The sequence below is a fragment of the Bison bison genome, unplaced genomic scaffold (genome assembly GCF_000754665.1).
Source record: "Bison bison bison isolate TAMUID 2011002044 unplaced genomic scaffold, Bison_UMD1.0 scf7180017864117, whole genome shotgun sequence".
NCBI classification, from domain to species: Eukaryota; Metazoa; Chordata; class Mammalia; order Artiodactyla; family Bovidae; genus Bison; species Bison bison.
In genome coordinates this window covers 466,623-472,873 of record NW_011494689.1, presented here as the reverse complement: position 1 = coordinate 472,873, position 6,251 = coordinate 466,623, and the positions used below count along the sequence as shown (strand labels likewise).

Below are 6,251 nucleotides of genomic sequence, written 5' to 3'. Positions count from 1 at the left end.
GAATTCCAGTGGAGCTATTCCAAATCCTGAAAGATGATGCTGTGAAAGTGCTGCACTCAATATGCCAGCAAATTTGGAAAACTCAGCAGTGGCCACAGGACTGGAAAAGGTCAGTTTTCATTCCAATCCCAAAGAAAGGCAATGCCAAAGAATGCTCAAACTACCGCACAATTGCACTCATCTCACACGCTAGTAAAGTAATGCTCAAAATTCTCCAAGCCAGGCTTCAGCAATATGTGAACCGTGAACTTCCTGATGTTCAAGCTGGCTTTAGAAAAGGCAAAGGAACCAGAGATCAAATTGCCAACATCCGCTGGATCATGGAAAAAGCAAGAAAGTTCCAGAAAAACATCTGTTTCTGCTTTATTGACGATGCCAAAGCCTTGGACTGTGTGGATCACAATAAACTGTGGAAAATTCTGAAAGAGATGGGAATACCAGACCACCTGATCTGCCTCTTGAGAAATTTGTATGCAGGTCAGGAAGCAACAGTTAGAACTGGACATGGAACAACAGACTGGTTCCAAATAGGAAAAGGAGTCCGTCAAGGCTGTATGTTGTCACCCTGCTTATTTAACTTATATGCAGAGTACATCATGAGAAACGCTAGACTGGAAGAAACACAAGCTGGAATCAAGATTGTCGGGAGAAATATCAATAATCTCAGATATGCAGATGACACCACCCTTATGGCAGAAAGTGAAGAGGAACTCAAAAGCCTCTTGATGAAGGTGAAAGTGGAGAGTGAAAAAGTTGGCTTAAAGCTCAACATTCAGAAAACGAAGATCATGGCATCCGGTCCCACCACTTCATGGGAAATAGATGGGGAAACAGTGGAAACAGTGTCAGACTTTATTTTTCTGGGCTCCAAAATCACTACAGATGGTGACTGCAGCCATGAAATTAAAAGACGCTTACTCCTTGGAAGGAAAGTTATGACCAACCTAGATAGCATATTCAAAAGCAGAGACATTACTTTGCCAACAAAGGTCTGTCTAGTCAAGGCTATGGTTTTTCCTGTGGTCATGTATGGATGTGAGAGTTGGACTGTGAAGAAGGCTGAGCGCCGAAGAATGGATGCTTTTGAACTGTGGTGTTGGAGAAGACTGTTGAGAGTCCCTTGGACTGCAAGGAGATCCAACCAGTCCATTGTGAAGGAGATCAGCCCTGGGATTTCTTTGGAAGGAATGATGCTAAAGCTGAAACTCCGGTACTTTGGCCACCTCATGGGAAGAGTTGACTCATTGGAGAAGACTCTGATGCTGGGAGGGATTGGGGGCAGGAGGAGAAGGGGACGACAAAGGATGAGATGGCTGGATGGCATCACTGACTTGATGGACATGAGTCTGAGTGAACTCCGGGAGTTGGTGATGGACAGGGAGGCCTGGCGCGCTGCGATTCACGAGGTCGCAAAGAGTCGGACACGACTGAGCGACTGATCTGATCTGATCTGAATAAATTACCAGGAGATGCTGATGCTGCTGGTTCTTAGACTATACTTTGAGCATCAAGGCCTTAAAGTAAATTTCCCACTTGTGTATAAATTTTCATCATTTAGACTATTGACAAGTATGAATAGCAGGAAATCCAAGGTTAAACTCTCCTGTAATGTTGCAGAATGTTAGAGCTTAAAATACTAGTATCCAACACTGAAAACTGAGAGAATAGGCATGTGCCAGACAAACATCACACTTCTCTCTATCAGGCATCTTTCCAAAGGGCTTCAGATACTGGTCAATTAAGTCTTTGGCAAGGCTGGCATTCCACTAGGAAAGCTAAGACTTCTGACTTCAGGTCTCTGTCAGTCTAACAGATGATCCACTTCCGTGAGGAACAGATCAAAATACTTCCCCCATTGAAGAATCCTGTGAGTTTAAGGCAGACAATGAGTGCTCAAGCAATAACAGGTGATTGAATAGGGGAGGCCGTGCACACTGGCTAGTAAAGGAAATTCAGAATGGCATGTGAGACTGTGGTACTTTGTCCTGATAAGAAAATGCTTTGAAGCTTGTCAATTTGTGGAGCCTGAACATGCAGTCCCTTAGAATCAAGGGGACCTCTGCTATAATGATCAAGTCCTTTCTTGTCAGCTGGTTCCTTTCACTGCCCTGACCGAGAACTAAAAAATAAATAAATAATCAAGGGTTCAGGTCACTTCCATCTTACCAGAATCTCTGTACTATTTTTGGAATCCGTATTTTTAAAAAGAAGTCAAAACATTTACAGAAGCAGTGGTTTATTTAAATGTGTATGTTTACCAAATTAGCACTGAGACCTAAATATGATCTCACTTAATCTTCCAATCAAAAGCCTCAATGTGAGATTTCCCAGGACCAATCCATAGACTCTGAGTTTCTCACCTGGTTCACTACTAGACAAAATAGTTTGATAAATATGTTCAACACTTGTTCTCTCTCCTCCCATCCATCCCTACATCCTTTCAGGTAGTAAAGAACCCCAGGCCTTTTCTGTCTTTCAAACTGGTGCTTCCTAGTCTTATGCACAATTTATTGCACACGATCTCTAGGTTCTCTCCAATTTGAGATTAGCATCAGTCTTCCCACTGCTTATGACCTGTTGGAAGGAAGCGTGCACTGCTCAAGGCAATATGCTCACACACTTTTTTTCTGAGGGTCCTTAAAAAGCGTGGAAACACAAACTGAAGTTTCTTTTAAGTTGTCCACTTCAGCCAAAGGAGCTAGAGACAGGTACTTGAGCTCCTCCATCTCCAGTGGTGTGGGGCATAGAAGCCACACCTTCCGCTAGATTCGCTAGCCTTTGCTGCTGACCATCTCCGAGAGACGGCCACACTCGTGACTCTGGTATCTTCTGGAGAGAAAGAACTAGATGGGAGCCCACGGGTTGACACCCAGTTCCACCATGGGAGCTCAGATTGCCTGTCAACTGGGAGCAGAGAGAGGGAACCAGAGAGCGAAAAAGAGAGATCAGGAAGCGTCTAACCCGGTGTGGGAGAGGCGTGAGATGAGGTGGACGGGTGGAGGGGACTTGACCCAGAGGGCACCGGGATTGGCGGCAGTAGGGAGCTGATGGGGAGTGCAAGGAGAGCCCGCCTCTGGCCTTGAACTCTTCCTAAAGTGGCCCCAGCTTTCCCCATCTCCTGCTTCCCCGTCTTGGTTCTACGTTCATCCGATGCTCCCTGAGCCCTATTTCCAATCAGCTTTTTTAGAAGTTCTTTTGTGTTCCTCGCTCCCCACCCCATCCAGCTTCCTGAATCGAAGATGGGAACCAGCAAGACCTTCGTCCCAAGAAAATACAGAGAAGCACGCCTGACCCTGACCCCGAACCCTTAGGCCGCCGGGAAAGGACCTCGGAGAGATCTGGGGCAAGGGCAGGCAAGAGCAGGGTGTGGTTTTTTGGAGTGATGGAGGCGGGGAGTAAGAGGAAGTTAGGAAACTTTAATGAGACTCCGAGGAGAGTTTCTGCATCCAGAGACCCAGAAATGGCCAATCAGAAAGAGCAATGAATAAAGTGACTTGTAATCCAGGGTTTACCGCGGAGCACAGATTGACTGGTATGCGATTCCACTTGGGTACTGAAGATCCCTGGCTGGATCTGAAACTTTCCTTTTCCTCTGCTGCTGCTGCTGCTGCTGCTGCTAAGTAGCCTCAGTCGTGTCCGACTCTGTGCGACCCCATAGACAGCAGCTCACCAGGCTCCCCCTGGTGAGGGGGATTCTCCAGGCAAGAACACTGGAGTGGGTTGCCATTGCCTTCTCCAGTGCATGAAAGTGAAAAGTGAAAGTGAAGTCGCTCAGTCGTGTCCGACTCTTAGCGACCCCATGGACTGCAGCCTACCAGGCTCCTCAGTCCATGGGATTTTCCAGGCAAGAGTACTGGAGTGGGTTGCCATTGCCTTCCCTCTACTCCATTCAAAAGAAATGATCTGAAGCTTAGCGGTTCCGGAACCCATGAAAACTCGGACACACCCCTCCCCGGTGTGGGAAAGTTCTTGGATGTAACCACCCTCTGGGGGTCACCCTGGTCCCTCTGTAAGGGAAATTGTTCAGAGGCTATAGCAGTGCGCGTGTGCGTGGGTCTACCCCAGAGCGCTACTTTCAGGAAAAGTAGACCAATTTCTCTCTCTGACCGAACCTGCAGGGAATGCGACCAACGATTTTCCTGTCTATCGGCGACAGGCTTGCCAGATCTGTCAACGGAAGCGAACCTCTTGCTTGATCTGATCTCCCACCTCATTCTCTCTGTGAATTTCACAGCCATAAACCAACGACCCAACAGAGGGGAGTTTCTTAGTCTTCCGAAATCACTTGAAACAAGTCGCCAGTGAGATTTTTCCCCCTCCTTTCTGCGTGGAATTGCCTCGGTTAAAGAAAAGGTCTTTCAAGGAAATTCGCGCTAATAATCACTGACAACTTTCTAGTTCACTTCTCAGGCCTGTGAGAATACAATGATTTCTCCTCTCTCCGAGTTTGCTCGGGTCCTTTAGGGATAAATGAAAACACTGAGAGAAATTCCATTAACTCAAGAAAATTCAAAATTATGAGCACGCGTACTGTAGTAAACAGCTCAGGGATGAGTTATTTGCGCCACCTGTGGTAGTGTGGCCGAGCGGTCTAAGGCGCTGGATTTAGGCTCCAGTCTCTTCGGGGGCGTGGGTTCGAATCCCACCACTGCCAATGGTGTGTTTTAGCATAGCTGTAAATCAGTAGTATAATTCAAGCTGAATCCATGAAAATCTCTCTTGCAAGAATTTCTAGGAAACCTTTCAATCCTGTTCTGAAATACTTACTTCGAACCAGGTTAGGTTGGTTTCTTCTCAACATCTCGTGCTCAAACTAGTTGTTTGCACCTCACTTTGCTTGTATCTAAGCTTTTGCATTCTCACAAGGGGGAATTCTTTCTGTCCTCCTCTTATAAAATCCACGCTCACAGTGAATCATTCTCATGACCTGGTTTAGGCACCATATGGTAGGAAAGACTTCCTAGATATTGCCCCATAGCCCCCATCAGCCCTGGTTTGGGAGCCAACACTGGTTTCAGAGCTGCAGCTCTGTGCACTGGAAATAACCTGCACAGACTTGATTTGATTTTAATCACATTACTCTTGTAACTGAAGATGAGGAATGAATGCATCCATGCAGAAAGCCATTTCCTTCCAGGCTTCCAGATCTCACTCAGGCATTATTGCCTTAAGGGTTGGGGCAGGGCAGGTAAATGGTTCTTTGAATTTGACTTTGCAGGTGGGTTTGTGATTCCAAAACTCTTAAAAGCTGATTTTTGGCTGACTCCAGGTGTCAAGCCCAATGGAGTGTTCTGTGAATGTTGGCTTAGCCACTGCTTTGCCCCTTCTAAGCGAATTCACTTACCTTGGAGACTGTCCCAGTCTCTGAATCACCCAGTTGCAATGCCTGTTGAGAACCTAACTCAGTGTAGGAAAGAAGAAGGGGTACACTCAGGGTCTGTTTAGTGGTGCCCTATCAGAATGGTTGTCCCATTGCCCTTCTCAGCCCTTTCAGCCCCTGTTATCCCACAGGCTGTACAGCTCTCTCAAAGAGGTACAGTATTTCCCTGCAGCCCCTTGAGGAATGAAAGGTACAGAGCAGACAATGAGGATTCTGCACAGGAACCAAGGTCTTGGGATTTTTGGTGACACATTGATTCTGCCTTCCTTTTTATGTCATTCCCTCTTCTCAATCAAAATTATCTTCTGTGTCCTCACAGGTCATCTCCTGTTTCGCTTTGATGACTCCTCCAGATCAGTGCCTTTCCTTTCTATCCACCTTTCACTAAGAAAAATCTTGACACCTATATTCTTCACACAGACACACACACACACACACAATGATCATATTTTTGTGCTTTGTGAAGAGGGGAAAAAAATCCTCTAAAATTTTTAATTTACACTATGGTTTACTCTTGGTATTGCACATTCTATGGGTTTTGACAAAATGTGCAGTGATATATATCCACCATGATTAAAGTATCATACAGAATAACTTCACTGCCCTAAAAATCCTCAGGGCTTCCCCAATGCATCCCTCCCTCCCCTATAACCTGACAACCGCTGACCCTTTTATCATCTCCATAGTTTTGCATTTTCCAGAATGTTGAGTATTTGTCGTTGTTGTTGTTTAGTCGCTAAGTCGTGTTGGATTGTTTGTGACCCCCATGGACTGTAGCCCACCAGGCTCCTGCGTCCATGGGATTCTCCAGGCATGAATATTGGAGTGGGTTGCCATTTCCTTCTCCAGCTGAATATTTGGAATCATACAG

At 46.0% G+C, this 6,251-nt stretch overlaps 1 non-coding gene across 1 annotated transcript; it reads left to right on the top strand.

Moving 5' to 3' along the window:
* The first annotated feature begins 4,572 nt into the window (after positions 1-4,572).
* TRNAL-UAG lies at positions 4,573-4,654 on the top strand. Its single transcript has one exon. It is a non-coding gene; the product is annotated as a tRNA-Leu (tRNA).
* The last annotated feature ends 1,597 nt before the right edge of the window (positions 4,655-6,251 follow it).